General features: G+C 45.0%; 1 protein-coding gene and 2 non-coding genes across 3 annotated transcripts in view; 2 read left to right on the top strand and 1 right to left on the bottom strand.

Moving 5' to 3' along the window:
• The window catches only part of SLC7A8 (solute carrier family 7 member 8), a 52,652-nt gene that overhangs the window by 17,242 nt on the left and 18,700 nt on the right, over positions 1-16,710 (bottom strand). The gene's annotated exons all lie outside the window — the stretch shown is intronic.
• On the top strand, positions 2,383-2,488 carry LOC138444440 (U6 spliceosomal RNA). The gene has a single exon (XR_011258469.1). It is a non-coding gene; the product is annotated as a U6 spliceosomal RNA (small nuclear RNA).
• On the top strand, positions 11,930-12,035 carry LOC138444443 (U6 spliceosomal RNA). Its single transcript, XR_011258472.1, has one exon. It is a non-coding gene; the product is annotated as a U6 spliceosomal RNA (small nuclear RNA).

The raw sequence follows: 16,710 nt of genomic DNA, 5'->3' as shown, positions 1-16,710 counted from the left end.
TGGTCACCTCCCCACGTGCCAGCTTAACCGGGCAGCCAGAAAGGCTTCTTCACAGTGTTCCTGGGGACATCGAGAAGTTTGAAGGAAAGGACAATTTGTCAAGTTAACTTACTGTGCATGTCTTCTGTCCTTCCTAAGCCTACCCCCATAAGAACCCAGCCTTTAACTAATCTTTAACCTCTAGCCTTTTCAGGGATCTTTCAGACATAATAGGGACTTCCCTGGGCTTCCCTGGTGGCTCAGACACTAAAACGTCTGCCTGCAATGCGGGAGACCTGGGTTCGATCCCTTGGAGAAGGAAATGGCAACCCACTCCAGTACTCTTGCCTGGAAAATCCCATGGACAGAGGAGCCTTGTAAACTACAGTCCACGGGGTTGCAGAGTCGGGCACGACTGAGTGACGTCACTTCCCTGGTGGCTCAGACGGTAAAGCGTCTGCCTGCAACGCGGGAGACCAGGTTTGATCCCTGGGTCTGGAAGATCCTCTGGAGAAGGAAATGGCAACCCACTCCAGTACACTTGCCTGGAAAATTCCATGGACAGAGGAGCCTTGTAGACTACAGTCCATGGGGTCGCAAATAGTCAGACACAACTGAGCGACTTTACTCACTCACTCAGACAAAATAGAGAAATCTTGAGAATAGGGTGGGGGAGATAGGCTGCCTGTGACACTAATTTCCTTGGACAATGGCTGCACACCCCCTCCACCCTGTCTGACCCTTGGCCCTACAGGCGATCACAGCATGTGACTGAGGGGAGAGAAGGTACTTTCAGTCTCCTGGTACCCCAGGTTAGCCTCCCTCACAGCAGGCTGAAACCTGAGCTTCCATCCCAAGAGGAAAGGTCAGTGAGGAAAGGCAACACTTGGCAAGACCCTGCCTTCCTCAGGCATCCTGTCTCTGTCTGTCTATACCCAGAGCCCTTTCTGTTGCTGAGGGCTATGTCCTCACTCTCTTCCCAGCCAGATATTGAGTTCTGCATGCTTGAGATACAGTGACCTCAGGGAGGCCACATGTAGATGGGGACAAGGGGAAATTGCAGCTTGAGATGTGAGAGTCTCCATCCATCCATCCATCCATCTACCCAACCATCATCTACAAAGAACCTTACTAGATACCCTGGTGGGGGGAATTATAAATAAGACACAAGTCCCTTCCTCTCTTTAGGAAGTTCACACTGTAAGAGGGGAGATGGCTGAGCTAAAAGATCACAAAGCAATATGACGACAATAGAGCTCTTCACAGAAGCTTGGCAGGCATCCACATGGAGCCCCTAGGTCAGCCAAAGGAAATCAGAGATGCTTCCTTTTTCTTTTGGCCAAGCCCCACAGCTTGTGGGATTTTAGTTTCCCCCAATCAGGAATCAAACCCAGACCCTCGAAAATGAGAACTCAGAGTCCTAACCACTGGACTGCCAAGGAATTCCCCAGAGATGCTTCTTCTAAGTGAGGAAGATCCTAGCATTAGAGAGAATTTTTATAATGTGGGGCTAGCTGGACAAAATAAACAGGAAGACATAAGATGGGTTCTTGTGTATTGTAATCTGACTGTGTGGAGGGTTGCTGCTTCTCTAGAGGGCCCCATGGAATCCCAGATTTCTCTGTATTTCTTGGGCACCTTCTCCTCTTTTTCTGTTGTTTCCTGACTTTTTTAAAAAAAGACATGGTGAAAGGTTATCAAGAAGATGAGACTTCAAGAAGATGCTAAAGTCAGGGGTTGGTTACTTAATCTGCCCCGTTCGAAAACTTAATGTCAAGGTAATGGGAGAGAGACAAAAAAATGAGGCAGGCAGGAGGAGGGGACTCAGAACCCAGTAATCTCTTACCCTGCCCAGAACCCAGGGCCTGGTAACTGCCATGTAGGTGGGGAAGCGGGGCTCAATGCTTTCTGCCCTGGGAAAGCTGCAGGATCAGCAGAGAGGCAGAAGCCTTGTCAGACCCACGACAGTACCTGGGCCAATCTGGAACGTCCACCGTGAAGAGGGTAGGTAAGCTCCTGCTCCCTAAGAGAAGGTATCCCTCACCCCAGGCCAGTTCTGATCCTCACACTGATCCCCTCACCCCAGGCCAGCCCTGATGCTCACACTCTGATCCCTGGGGAGTCACGAAGCCTCTGGTTCACTTCTCTCCATGACAAGACACCAGAACTCACTGGGCCTGTGGTGGGCAGACATACTACCTCAAAGGTATCAACTTTCTAATCTTGTGAATGTTGCCTTACAAAAGGAATTTCACAAATGTGATTAAATATCTGCAGGTGGGGAGATGATCCTGGATTATCTGAGGGGGCCCCACCTCCTTATAACAGGGAGACAGGAAGCTCAGAGTTACGAAAAGAGCTGTGATAACGGAAAACGGAAGTCAGAGACAGAGAAAGGCTTGAGTGCTCACTTTGGCAGCACACACATTAAAATTGGAATGGCCAGAGAAGATGAGCATGGCTCCTGTGCAAGGATGACAAGCAAATTCATGAAACATTCCATATTTTTATAGAAAACAAATTTATGGTTATCACAGGAGAAAGTGGGGAGAGGGATAAACTCGGATTTGGGATTAGCAGATACACAGTACTATATGTAAAATAAACAAGTTCCTATTGTATAGTCCAAGGAACTGCATTCAGTATCTTTTAATAAACTATAATGGAAAAGAATCTAAAGAAGAAAATCTATAACTAAATCATTTTGCTGTATACCAGAAACACAATACTGTAAATTAACTATATATATGTCAATTAAGAAAAAAAGAGAGAGAAGGAGAGATTTAAAGATGATATGCTTCTGGCTTTGAAGATGCAAAAGGGGCCACGAGCCTAAGAATACAGAAGCTGGGAAAGGTGAGGAAACAGTTCTCCACAGACCCTTCAGTGGGGCCTCAGCCTTGGACACCTTGAGTTTAGGACTTCTGACCTCTAGAACTGCAAGGCGACTCATCTGTGTGGTTTTAAGCCACTAAGCTTACGGTAGTTTGTTACAGCAGTAATAGGAAATGAATGCAGGGCCAGACACCACAGAGAAAGACAAGGATGCAGGGGCAGAGCCGTCGTGAGGCAGCACACGCCAGGGCTCCAAAGGAGTGCCTGTCACAGGCCTCATAGGACACCAGTTGGAGGGAGGGGGGAGCACCGGGAGCAGGCAGCGAAAGTGAGGTCACCAATGGGCTGACCTGGTTGGCGAACTTCCATGTCACATGCACCACATGATGGCATCTCAGCTCTTCCACAGGCCCAGATGCTATAGCTGGAGGGTCACCACCTTCTCTTTCTCCCCTGGGTAATTCAATATAGTAGTAAACAGGCTCGCCCTAGGGTAACTCCAGCTGCGCATTTCCTCTCAGAAAGATGCAGGGCAAAAGACTCCTCAGAGTCCTCCTTCATCAATCCTGGCTTCTTCCCCAGCCTCCTCCATAGTCCATACAGCAACAGGCCCATGTGCACAACCCAGACGCACAGACACACAGCCCCAAGAGTTACAAACCTCTTTCGAGGCCAGTGGAGTGCTGAGATGTTCACAGACGTGAGTCCTTTGTTCTCTGTCCCCAGAGTTTGGTTGGTCTCCTAACTTTACGGACCAGAGGCTACAATCAAAGGCCATAAAAGATGTCCCAATGGAGAGTCAAGAGATGCTCAGGAGTCCAGAGTCTAAGTTCATTTTTCCCGGCAGAAGGGAAAGGGTGGCCCCACTGTGTGCTATCTTGAAGTGGACAACGCCTCCGCTCTGTGGCTTCCCCAGGCAGAGTCCACCCCAACTGACTCAGGGAGTTGAGGTGCACAAGATCCAAGGGTTACAAAAGTTGGAAGGAAAGAATAGGAACAACATTTGGGAGATAATTTTACCTTAAATTAAATATATTATAGACTACCGGTAAAAGAAGCAATTTAAAATCAATCTCTCTAGTGCATTTTGAAACAGAACATCAGTGAATCTTTAACATAAATAAATAAATCTTCCTTCAGAAAACCCTCTAAGGATGAATTAGGGGATTGTGGGGCTGGTCTTAAGTCCCTAAGACCATCACAGAGCCAGGGCTGTGACTTTATCCCTCTTCCCCTCAGCTCTATCCAGCAACACCTTGCAGGTAGAAGACCACACGGGTTTCTGGTGTCTCTGTCAAGTACAGATCAAGCCAGTAGAGCTCAGAGCAGCTTGTGTAAGGAGTGAAATGGTAGCAGTGGGGCTGGGGTTGAGCAGGTCTGAGGAACAGAGGCAGAGATGGCTCTCTCAGAGGGACATGGCAGCCTGGGCAAACTAGGAATCAGACAATGGAGAACTTGAAGAACCCAATGGCCATGATGCCCAGTGTGGTCACTTACTCTCTGGACAAGCCAGTCAAGCTCTTTGAGCCTCCTTTCCCTATCTGTAAAATGGAAAGAAGTGTGGTCCATTTTAATGCCATGAGGATGCTCTATGACCTGTGTATGACTGTACAAAAGGTTACATGGTTATCCTTATCCTTACATTGTTCATAAGCTAAGAAACTGGAACTCAAAAAAAGGGCATGCTTTGCTCAGGATAATGCTGACAATTGGCAGTAAAGCAGAGAAGATAGGAAAGGGGACGGTTTGGAGGGTTCTGGAGCCACAGTATCACACATCAGGACCTACCCTGCAAAACTGCATTGCTTCTCCCTTCTTGCTTCTTCCTCTATCCCTGATCCTTTGCCTCAATTTCTCACGTTTCAACCTTTTTCTCAGCAGGATGCTCACCCACAAATCACCTGCTCTGGGGTCCTTCAACCCAAGCTGTCTAGAAGAGTGGGCACAAAAGTGGAGTAGGGGGCTACGGGAGTGTAAACATAAGGTCAAGGCACTGCACAAGGAGCCCAGATGTTCAAGCTTGTCCATATACCTTGGTTGGACCACCCATTCTGTACAGGAAGGACTGTCCTACAGAAAGCAAGGAATGCTGCTGCAGCTGCAGCTGCTCTACCCATCAGGCCCAGAAAAGAAGGAAACTTCCCTGTTCTTCTGCAGCCAACAGTGCACACACAGCCATTAACAACACTCTGATGGCTAGGGTGACCCTGAGATTCTGTAACAGTCTGACGCACAGTAGGTGTTAATGTGTACTGAATAGAGGATGGCTAGATGGACAAATCTATTCAGAAAATACTGAGGGTGCACAGGGCCACTGTGCTTCTCTAGAGAGTAAACATCAGGGTTTTTACATCAGGAGACAACCCCATGAAGCAGGGTGGGCAAGTACTGCTGATGCTAGACAGAGATGGGGGAGGGTACATAACATGGCTGTTTCTCCTGCCCCCTAAAACTCACAAAGCACAAGCTATCCCCACCATGACCACTGGATGACTGTCTTTAGGACCTCCTTTGCTTTTGGACACAGGATTCTGGCTTCTTGCTCAGCTGGGCAGGCAATGGGTCATTTCGTATCTTTAGCAGAGGGCTAATGAGCACTTTCTCACATGGATCCCCAAAGCACTCTCGTCCCTTTAGTCAAGCCAGCTTCTGCTCTATGAACCACACTGCTCTGGTCTGATGGGTGAAAGTCAGGAAGAAGCCATTTGGCCAGGGGTTGGGCTGACTGTTATAAAAGCAGTGCTGAGAACGACACAGTTGGGGCTCACTTATAGACAGGTCTTGGTGCTGAAGGGAGAGGCCTGTACCCTACTACCCAGAGGCGTGGTTTCAACCTCAGGGGCAGTCAGAGAGACCCAGAACCTCATCTTATATGTGGGGGAAGTAATATTCTAGCTAAGTAGTGCCAAACACAGGACTACCCCCTGGGGTCCCCGTCCCTCCAATTCCCAGTTGCTTATTCTGCCACTACACCGGCCTTTCTTGAATCACATGCACATCATTCTTCTCCTCCCATGCCTACATTCTCTCTCCCTTGCTCCTGTCAGTGGTACCCACGGCCACTAGGGGATCTGGGTCTGTCACCTGAAGATGCTGGCCAAGCTGCCTTCTGGGCAGCAGGAAGTAAGATGCCAGTGTGAAAAAGGGACAGACTAGGATGGCTGTTCCTCAGAAACCAGCGGTTTTGTGTTTGCCGGTCCCCCAGCGCTTTGGAAAATTACTTCCCACAAGCAGACTTTCTTTTCTGCCTTGTGTTCCCTCCTCTGGTCCCTTATCAATGTCACATTACATTTCTCTCCAACTCTGGGAACTTCACTTGGATTTCTTGGTATTGCTGGCTCATTCTTTCCTCAAGAGTGAGCTAGAGGCAGCTTAGCAAGGTTTGTTTTCCTTTAGCATTTCCAGAACCTGGGCTCTCTTTGTCTTTTCAGATAAGAGAGAGCAGGCAGTAAAAACGTCCAGCGTGGCCAAAGTCCATAAAGACAGGTGGTGAAGGAGAGAGGGAAAGATCATGAGAGACACAGCGGGGATGAAAAGGAGGGGGAACAAATCACGTCATTACTAGTGAGAGAGAGACCAGGCGTGGGTGAGCAAGATTGAGAGGAGCAGAATACAGAAAGAAGGTCAGGACAGAAAAAAGAAAGATGGAATGTACTAAAGCAGGCAGCTGCAGAAAGGGAAGCTAGTGGTAGAAATCAGAACGCCTTGTTCCCCTCCAGAGCTTCAAAATAAGCACCTTTCTGGGATGGAGCTCCCTAGCCCTCTGATGTAGCGGTAAATTTCACCTGGGTCATGGGCCTGCCAGAAGCGCTGATTTCTTAGCCTCACCTTTTGCTGGGGCATGCAGCCTCCTGCCATGTACTGGCCTGCTCCCCAACTCCCTCCCTCTGGACCAGGAGCAAAAGGGGTAAGGTGATGCCCCTCCGACAGGTCCTCAGGGTGGTGCCCCCAGCCAGCGAGCTCAATGCCTGCCGCCATGGGTGTGGCTCCGCTCCGCTCTGTGATAGGCTGGACCCGGCTCCTCAGATGGGACTGGGCACGTGTTTCTAATCTTGGAAAAGCTGCTTCGTTTGGCCTGCCTTACTTCAGCCGTTTCCAGATCCAAGAAGGTAACCAAGGCCGGCTGCCGGAAGGCACTGACAGGAGAAGAAAACACCGCAGCCCTGTTTGAGCTCTAAGGCACCCGACCCCGAGACTCGGATAAGATTCCAGCTCAGCCCACACAGGCCTGCCTATCTTTCCTCCTTACGGACCTCAGAGAGGAAATTGAGGTACCAGTAGGGAGACACAGAGCCAGCTCTCTGAAATCCTGGGCTCACCCAGAGTCAAGACATTTTCCATACGGGCTCAGGAGCTATTATAAAATCTCACGTCTCTGCCTACTTACCACAAAGGTTGGTATTATCACAGGAGTGAAGGACTGGTGAAAGACAAAAACGAGAAAAGCAAGCAATAACAACATCAAATGCAGTTCTTTCCTATCAACAAGCTTTGATTCCAGCTCTGGTAAGGTGCATACTGGGGCTTTGAAATAGATCTTGCCTACCACGCTTACAGCACGTTTTCCCTTCTCCAGCTCTTTTCACCTTGAAGCACTGGCATCATTTTGGAAATCTCAGAAGCCCCTCTAAGGACAGATGTGCTGAGCCTGTGGCAGGGCTTCTCACCTCCAAGGACAAACAAGCAGCGGAGGAGGGGTGCACCCCTGTGCTGGAGCTTGTGGACATCCTGATTCACACAGCTCTTCCTGGACACTTCCAGCTGAGCTCCTGCCCATACTGCCCCACCCCCATCCCTTCCTTTCCTGGCTCCCTCTTACCCTTCCCTCTTATTCTTATCCCTCCCTGCCAATTGTTGGACCTGAAGTTTCTGCTGAATCACCATCTAGTACTTAGTTGAGCCAAGAAACCCAAACACCCAGCTCAGCAGTTTACAAGAGCTGAGTAATTCTTCAGCGTTAGCTAAACATGGCTCCTGAACTGGGGTGGGGGAGAAGAGAAAAACAGAAGACACAGGGAAAGCAGGGGAGACAGAACACACTGTGCTATGCTACCTGGAGGAGCCCCGTTTAAGTCCTACCCATTAAAGAATACACAGAAGAACCATGAGAAAAAGGTCTTCATGATGCAGATAACCACAATGGTGTAGTCACTCAGCTAGAGCCAGACATACTGGAGTGTGAAGTCAAGTGGGCCTTAGGGAGAATTATATGAACAAAGATAGTGGAGGTGATGGAATTCCAGCTGAGCTACTTAAAATCCTAAAAGTTGCTGCACTCAATATGTCAGCAAATTTGGAAAACTCAGCAGTGGCCTCAGGATTGGAAAAGGTCAGTTTTCATTCCAACCCCAAAGAAGGGCAATGCCAGAGAAAGTTGAAACTATTGTACAATTGCGCTGATTTCACATGCTAGCAAGGTAATTCTCAAAATCCTTCAAGCTAGGCTTCAGCTGTACCTGAACTGAAAACTTACAAATGTACAAACTGGGTTTAGAAAAGGCAGATGAACATCTACTTCTGCTTCATTGACTACATGAAACCTTTTCATTGTGTGGATCACAACAAATTGTGGAAAATTCTTAAAGGGATAGGAATACCAGACCACCTTACCTGTCTCCTGAGAAACCCTTATGTAGGTCAGGAAGCAACAGTTAGAACCGGACATGGAAGAACTGACTGGTTCAAAATTGGGAAAGGAGTACATCAAGGCTGTATATTGTCACCCTGCTTATTTAACTTATATGCAGGTGTGTGTATGCATGCGTGCTAAGTCACCTCAGTCGTGTACAACACTTTGTGACCCTATGGACTATAGCCCACCAGGCTCCTCTGTTCATGGGATTCTCTAGGTAAGAATACTGGAGTGGGTTGCTATGGCCTCCTGCAGGAGATCTTCCCAACCCAGGGATCAAACCTGAGTCTCCTGCTGCTTCTCCATTGCAGGTGGATTCTTTACTATTGAGCCACAGAGGAAGCCCTTATATGCACGTACATCATGCAAAATGCCGGACTGAATGAATCACAAGCTGGAATCAAGATTGCCAGGAGAAATATCAAGAGCCTCAGATATGCAGATGATACCACTAATGGCAGAAGTGAAGAGGAACTAAAGAGCCTCTTAATGAGGGTGAAAAAGGAGAGTGAAAAAGCTGGCTTAAAACTCAACATTAATAAAACAAAGATCATGGCATCTGGTCCCATGACTTCATGGCAAATAGAAGGGGAAAAAGTGGAAGCTGTGACAGATTTTCTTTTTTTGGGCTCCAGAATCAATGCAGATGGGCACTGCAGCAACGAGATTAAAAGACCCTTGCTCCTGGGAAGGAAAGCTATGACAAACTTGGATAGCATATTAAAAAGCAAAAATATCACTTTGCTGACAAAGGTCCATATAGTCAAAGCTATGGTTTTTCCAGTAGTCATATATGAACGTGACAGTTGGTTGGTAAAGAAGGCTGAGCACTTCGAATTGTGGTGCTGGAGAAGACTCTTGGGAGTCCCTTGGACTGCAAGATCAAACCAGTCAATCCTAAAGGAAATCAACCCTGAATATTCATTGGAAGGACTGATGCTGAAGCTGAAGCTTTGGCCACCTGATGTGAAGTGCTGACTCATTGGGAAAGACCCTGATGCTGGGAAAGATTGAAGGCAAAAGGAGAAAGGGGAGGCAGAGGATGAGATAGTTATCTAGCACCACTGACTCATCGGACAAGAATTTGAGCAAACTCCAGGAAATAGTGAAGGACAGGGGATTCTGGTGTGCTGCAGTCCACGTGGTCAAAAAGAGGTGGACGTGACTTATCAACTGAATAACAACATTACAAGACATCCCTCCTGGCCACTGGTTAGGAATCTGCCCTCCAGTGCAAGGGACACAGGTTCAATTCCTGGTCGAGGAACTAAGGTCTCACATTGTGGGGCTACTGAGCCTGAGAGCTCTAGAGCAAGTACACCGCAACTACTGAAGCCTGTGTGCTCTACAGCCCATACTCTGCAACAAGAGAAGCTGCAACAAGAGAAATTTGCGTACTACAATGAGAAGCTCTGGTGCACCACAACTAGAGAAAGCCCTCAGGCCACAATGAAGAGTTCGTGTGCCACAACCAAGACCCAGAGCAGCCAAACTGAAAATTAATAAATAAAATGAGTTCTAAAAACTCATTACTTTTCCAGCCCAGGCCTGAAAGATTAAAGCTATCTCATACCCCAATTCTCAGGGCCAAGAACAGTATCAGGCACATCATGGCCCTTGATAAATATTTGCTAAATGAACAAAGGATTGTGATTCTCATTTATATAAGGCTGCCCCAAGGTCTCAATCCCCTTCTGTTCCAGAGAAGGCTTTTGAGCAACATCCTGGGTGGATTAACGCCCCGAAGGAAAACTTCCTACCAAAGACCCATTCAACATCTCAGGGATTTGGCGAGGATGTGGAAGGCAGAAATAGAACACACTGTATAAACTTCTCATCACAAATGCTGGAGACAGTTAAGAAGAAACATTTTTCATTTGAAACACTTTTAATTTTGATTTGTAGATAAACTATATTTCTCCCGCTTAGCAGTCAATCAGTCACATGGCCAGCTGACTCTGCTTCTTCCTCTTCCTTGTTTTTGTCACCTTGTAACTTTGTTTTCATTCTGGGCCACCACTTATTTGGCCTGGAAAAGTGCTCAGCCTGCCGACTTATCTCCCTGTCTCAAATGTCATGCTCTTTTCTTCAGGCAAATGTGAATCTAATCATGTTACTCCTCTGCACAAAATCCTTCAGTGGTTCCTTGGATGTAGTCTGCTCTTCTCTGCACAATACCTAAGGTCCTTTAAGATCTGGGTCATGCACCTGAAAATCTGGCTCATCCTCTTTTGCCTTATCTCCTGTCTCTCCTAGGCTCTACCCATACAAAAGTCCTCTCTTTTCTCCAAGGATTCATTTGTTTCTCGACCCCAAGTCTTGACTATGTTCTTCCCTCTGCTCACTGTTCTATTGTGTGCCCAGATGGAGACCGTCTGTTTACCCTCTTAGACTTAGCTCAACCCTGGCAGCCCTCTACCAACTTTGAAGCAGCTTTCTCTGTGTGGTACACACTTTTGTCATCATACTATATTGTAATTATTTGTAATTCCATCTTTTCACTAACCTTTAATATATTCCAAGATTCTGTATAAATAATGTCATTCAAGATAGGAGCTCAATATGATGATTAACTGATGGATTTGCAGTTTCTTTTTTTCTTGGAAATCCATGTGCACATGATTTGTTCCATCTGCCAAAAATCCAGTTAGGTGGGGTTTGTATTATTATACCCAATTCATGGCTGAAATTTTAGATTGGGACTATGAGGTTTCTGTGTCTGTTTGTCTATTTGTATATGTCTATATGGGGCTTCCCCAGTGGCTCAGTGGTAAAGAATCTACCTGCCATGCAGGAGATGGGGGTTCGATCCCTGGGTCAGGAAGATCACCTGGGGGAGGGTATGGCAACCCACTCCAGTATTCTTGCCTGGAGAATCTCATGGACAGAGGAACCTGGCAGGCTATAGTCCATAGCGTCTCAAAGATCAGATTATGACTGATGCAACTTAGCACACATGTATGCACATGTATCTATACACATATGTTATGGATATGTGGTATTTTCTACCTCCAAATGGTATTGCCAACATTAGTTTGTAAAAGAGCTCTATTTAACTGACTTAAGGAAAATCAGGTGCTTATTTAAGTTCTCAGAAATATAATAGAAACTAGCCCAAATGAATTTCAGCTTCATGTGACCTGAGAAAATACTCAGTATTAAAGCTAGTTTATGTTTGTCAGTTTAATTAATACAGACATGTCTTTAGAGTTATCAAAATTAAGAATAATCTTTCGTTGTACCTAAGTTACTAAAGATCAAAGATGATCATGTTACCTCTGTTACAAAATTGGTCAGCAAGAAAAATAATTTGAGATGATGACTGACTTTGTCTAATGTCTCATCAAGTTTTTATGAGTAATTCAAACAGTAATTGTTGGAAACAGCAAAATTAAATAAATGTAAATAGGACAAGAGTTTTTAAATAAACTCTTCAATGATCGTTATGTTTTATGGTATGCCTACTTAAAAACAGTTTCTCTAGTGCTTGCTTTGGCAGCACATATACTAAAACTGGAATAATACAGAGAAAATTAGCATGGCCCTGGTGCTAGGGTGACAAAAAAAAAAAAAGTTTCTCCAAATCTTTTAGTAATTTAAAACTTCGGAGTTTTGCTAAGTTAAATGATGGGGCTTCATTCAATGTCTTTATCACTTCCAAGTAAGATAAAATACTGAAACATTAACTGCTAAACAAGTCTAAATCTTCTGTCTTATTACAGAAAAACTAAACAGGTTTATATTTATTAAAAACATGTCTTGTACCACATTGAAAAAAAGCATTATATTATGAGGAAATGTATGTTTTTAGAAATTATGGTATGCATTCATAAGTTTGCCAGTCCAAAAACAAAACAAAACAAAACACTGTTATAACAGTTTACAATTGCTTAACAAAGATGAAACGGTTATCTTTTTTTTTCTCCCTCTCTGATGTCTCCAGTATGTGGAAAGTCAATGAGTATTCTTATTTTCATGGCAATATAGCTAACTGTATAAATTCAATAAGAATCTGTTCTCCCTATAACATTATACAATTAGAAACATTGGTTACTTTACCAGGGCTTTGACTGGATTGTCAGATTTGAGAGAGACAGGCATAGAATTAGATATGACCAGACAGCTTTAAAGAACTAAGATTGACTTCCTGAAGCCATAAAGCTCTTTGGAAAGACAAGCTGGTATGATGACTTCAGGGTTCCCATCAGCTTTACCTGGTGAGTAAGAAAGATTCCTTCTTGGCAGGTGCAAGAACCTCAGGATAATTTTAGGAACCTCAAGGAGAGAAAAATTCACCCAAATTCATAGGTATTACAGGTGACTGAGAGTTGGACTGTGAAGAAAGCTGGGCGCCGAAGAATTGATTGACGCTTTTGAACTGTGGTGTTGGAGAAGACTCTTGAGAGTCCCTTGGACTGCAAGGAGATCCAACCAGTCCATTCTAAAGGAGATCAGCCCTGGGATTTCTTTGGAGGAAATGATGCTGAAGCTGAAACTCCAGTACTTTGGCCACCTCACACGAAGAGTTGACTCATTGGAAAAGACTCTGATGCTGGGAGAGATTGGGGGCAGGAGGAGAAGGGGACGACAGAGGATGAGATGGCTGGATGGCATCACAGACTCGATGGACGTGAGTCTGAGTGAACTCCGGGAGTTGGTGATGGACAGGGAGGCCTGGCGTGCTGCGATTCATGGGGTCGCAAAGAGTCGGACACGACTGAGCGACTGAACTGAACTGAACTGATGTCATGTTCAGTGTGGCTTCCTGGTCCTGAGAGGCATTTAGAAGTTCAATCTGGTGATTCCTTATGAAAAAGTTCCAGCAAAGCATGTTTTTAAAAGCCTAGACTTATGTAAATAATCACAGGCAAAGTTTAATAAAACTAAATTTGTTTTACAAACAAGTTAGTCTTAATTTGGCTATCTTTGGTAAAGATGAAGGTGATTTTAGAGAGAGAAAAAAACGTATGTTCAATAGAAACTATAATACATACTTATGGATATTAGAATCTAATTCTGTTAATCACTTTTGAGGTTTTGTTTTTCTACCTGTAAACTGGACTAGATCCTGAATTCTTCTAGTTTCCTCAAATATTTGGCTACAACTCCCCAAGTAAGGTTTTCAATTTTTCTGTCATTTCTGACTTGAAATCACTGAGAACTAAAGCTGTCGTTTTCTTGAAGATAATGAACTGGGACTGAACAGCCTGATATACACTTAAGAGAGCTCACATTTAGATAGTCTTTGTATCTGTTGCTTTGCAAGTCATTCAGGAAGTTTACCTGAATACCAGATGACATCACCAGAGACACTTCAACCTGCAAAAGATGCTTAGAGCCTAACCTCTAGAAGTCTCAGCTGGTGACTCTCAGGATTCAGACACTGGGTTTATAATTTGCTCCAGCCATCAATCTCTTTTCTTCTTTGTCTCCATAGAAATGCCTCTTATTAAATACCTGGTTGCTTATACTCTGTAGGCCTAACTTTCAGTGCCCACCTATATCGCTGCCTCCTGACATTAGTAACTGAACTGACCTATTGTTAGGATTAAGAGATTGGTTCAATGAGATATAAAGCAGTCTATCAACTCTGGACTGTGAAAATTTTAGAGAAAGTTTCAAAGGCAAGACTGTAGGGGACACCAGGATATGCCACCCTAAAATGTCTCTGGCATGCAGATTAGTTCAAGCTGCAAAGTGATCAAGGCCCACAAGACCCAGGAAGAAATTCTGCCCTTCCCTGCAAATGCTTAAAAACAATTTAGATAGAGGACTGTTCCTGGAACAGGATCCTATAAAATATAGGCTGGGTGAGGGGGAAATTAGAGTCCACTTTCTGTTCCATTGTCTCCATAACCCCCAGCAAACGTTTACTTTTCATTTTCATGTCAATTACCTTCCTCCCTTAGAAGTCCTAAACTTCTGTACCAACATTCTCTTTTGTCTTTAGCTGAAGATGGTATTTAAGGTGAGGGTTTTGGCCATTTGGGCGTATACTCAATTTTTCTGTGTCTCTTCTAAGTATACATGTTAGTAAACTTTCGTTTGATTTTTTTTCTTTTTAATCTGTCTCATGTCAATTTGGGCTTCAGAGAAGGCGATGGCACCCCACTCCAGTACTCTTGCCTGGAAAATCCCATGGATGGAGGAGCCTGGTAGGCTGCAGTCCATGAGGTCACAAAGAGTCAGATACGACTGAGAGACTTCCCTTTCACTTTTCACTTTCATGCATTGGAGAAGGAAATGGCAACCCACTCCAGTGTTCTTGCCTGGAGAATCCCAGGGACGGGGGAGCCTGATTTTTCTGTCAGTAATGACAGAAAAATTGAAAACCTTACTTGGGGAGTTGTAGCCAAATATTTGAGGAAACTAGAAGAATTCAGGATCTAGCCCAGTTTACAGGTAGAAAAACAAAACCTCAAAAGTGATTAACAGAATTAGAGTCGGACACGACTGAAGTGACTTAGCAGCAGCAGCAGCAGCAGGTGACACTAGTGGTAAAGAACCCACCTGCTCATGCAGGAGATGTAAGAGACATGGGTTTGGTCCCTGGCTCAGGAAGATCCTCTGGAAGAGGGCATGGCAATCCACTCCAGTATTCTTGCTTGAAGAATCCCATGGACAGAGGAGCCTGGAGGGCTACAGTCCTTGGAGTAGCAAAGAGTCGGACACGACCGAAGCAAATTAGCATGCAGTACGCATGTCAATTTAATTCTTAGACTAGCCAGAAGAACCTGGAAGGGTAGAGGAAAATTTCTTCCTTCCCAACACTCCTAAGGCTGATGAGACACTCATAACCTTTGGGGAACAGAGAAGGGCAAGAAGGCAACCCTGTCCAGTTAACAGAGGTGATGTGTATAGTGCATGGGGATAAGACGTTTTGGGCTGGAGAATATGAAACCTCAAAGGAAAACGAACTGAGAATAAGGGATTTAGAAGTTAGGAAGGACTGTTGAGTCTTCTCATGTCAAGGGATTAATTTGCAAGAGATTTTCAAAACAACACACACAAGTATCTATCAAAACATCTGGAAACTTTCTGAAGAGGAATCGCAAAGCAATTCAGAGTTAAAAGTAATACCTACAGTGAAAAGGCCTTAACCTTTCAAATCACTCAAGAAAGAAGGATGAGAAATCTGAAGCCCTGGAAAACTAGCTTCTTAGGAATCACAGTAGACAGACAGAAAACAAGATAAGAAGTTTTTTGGTTTTTTTTTTTTTGCTTGTGAAATGCATGCAAGGTACGCTTTTCTCCTCAGGGGGAAAAAGGAGAAGGAGCTTCTTTTGTACAAGGCCATTCAGGAAGAGGGGGACTTGAATGAGAAGAAAAGATTCCAATTCAGATGCTGCATGTAACCCCAGCCCCAAAAGAGAGGAAAGAGGTCAGGAGCTGCCTGAGTGAAAGGTGGCCCAGTCCCCAAGAGAGAGGGGACAAACAAATCCTGAAGGAAAAACCACAGTTAGGGAGGCGGATGTACAAATGGGGTACCTTAGAACACATTCCTTCTGTGTCACTAGGACCACTTTGTTTATAACTAGGGACTCAGGTAGTAGCCACCGAATGTGGCTAAACGAAGAAAAACACAAGCTGCAGAAGTAACCTGTCAAAATGTATGTCTGTACACTCACATGTGAGTGCTGAGAGATGCATTTTACCTAGAATTATAAGGATGCCTGTCCACTGTTACCAGGGCTTTTGGGCAGAGGAGAGGGGTAAAGACAAGAGGAGGCTTTCCTGGTCAACTGTCTTTACATACTGACTCTTTTACTTAGAGAATATGGTCATTTACTTATAAAATAAGAAGCAAAGAAAAGAGGGAAGGAAGGAAGGCAAGAGAGAAAAATAACCAAGGAAATCACAAAAGGAAGGTACCAAAACCAAGTTTTAATCCCTCCCATTCCCCTAACTCCCTCCTCCCACTGATATGCTTGCTCTGGAGAAGGGAGAAAGGCTTTTCATTTAATTAAAATATAAAAGATTTTCTTTTTTTACTGCCTGGTGGCTAGGGATATTCTGCTGACTTAGCAGTGAATAATCAGCTTTGACCTAAATAATAGAGTAACTCAAAGTGGCAGTTGCAGTTGCATAAGCTTGAGCCAAATCTGCAGTTTCTTCTCTCTCCCTCTCCTCCCCCCATCACTCCCTCCAGGCTCTGAGCACGCAAGCCAGTTACAGCAGAGTCTTTCCACCTTTCCACCTCTGGTCATTCCTTCCATCATTTCTCACCCGATCTTTTCCAAAACTCTAGAGTGCCTTTGTGCAAA

Source organism: Ovis canadensis, chromosome 7 (genome assembly GCF_042477335.2).
Source record: "Ovis canadensis isolate MfBH-ARS-UI-01 breed Bighorn chromosome 7, ARS-UI_OviCan_v2, whole genome shotgun sequence".
Taxonomy (NCBI): domain Eukaryota; kingdom Metazoa; phylum Chordata; class Mammalia; order Artiodactyla; family Bovidae; genus Ovis; species Ovis canadensis.
This window is presented reverse-complemented; position numbering and strand designations above follow the sequence as displayed.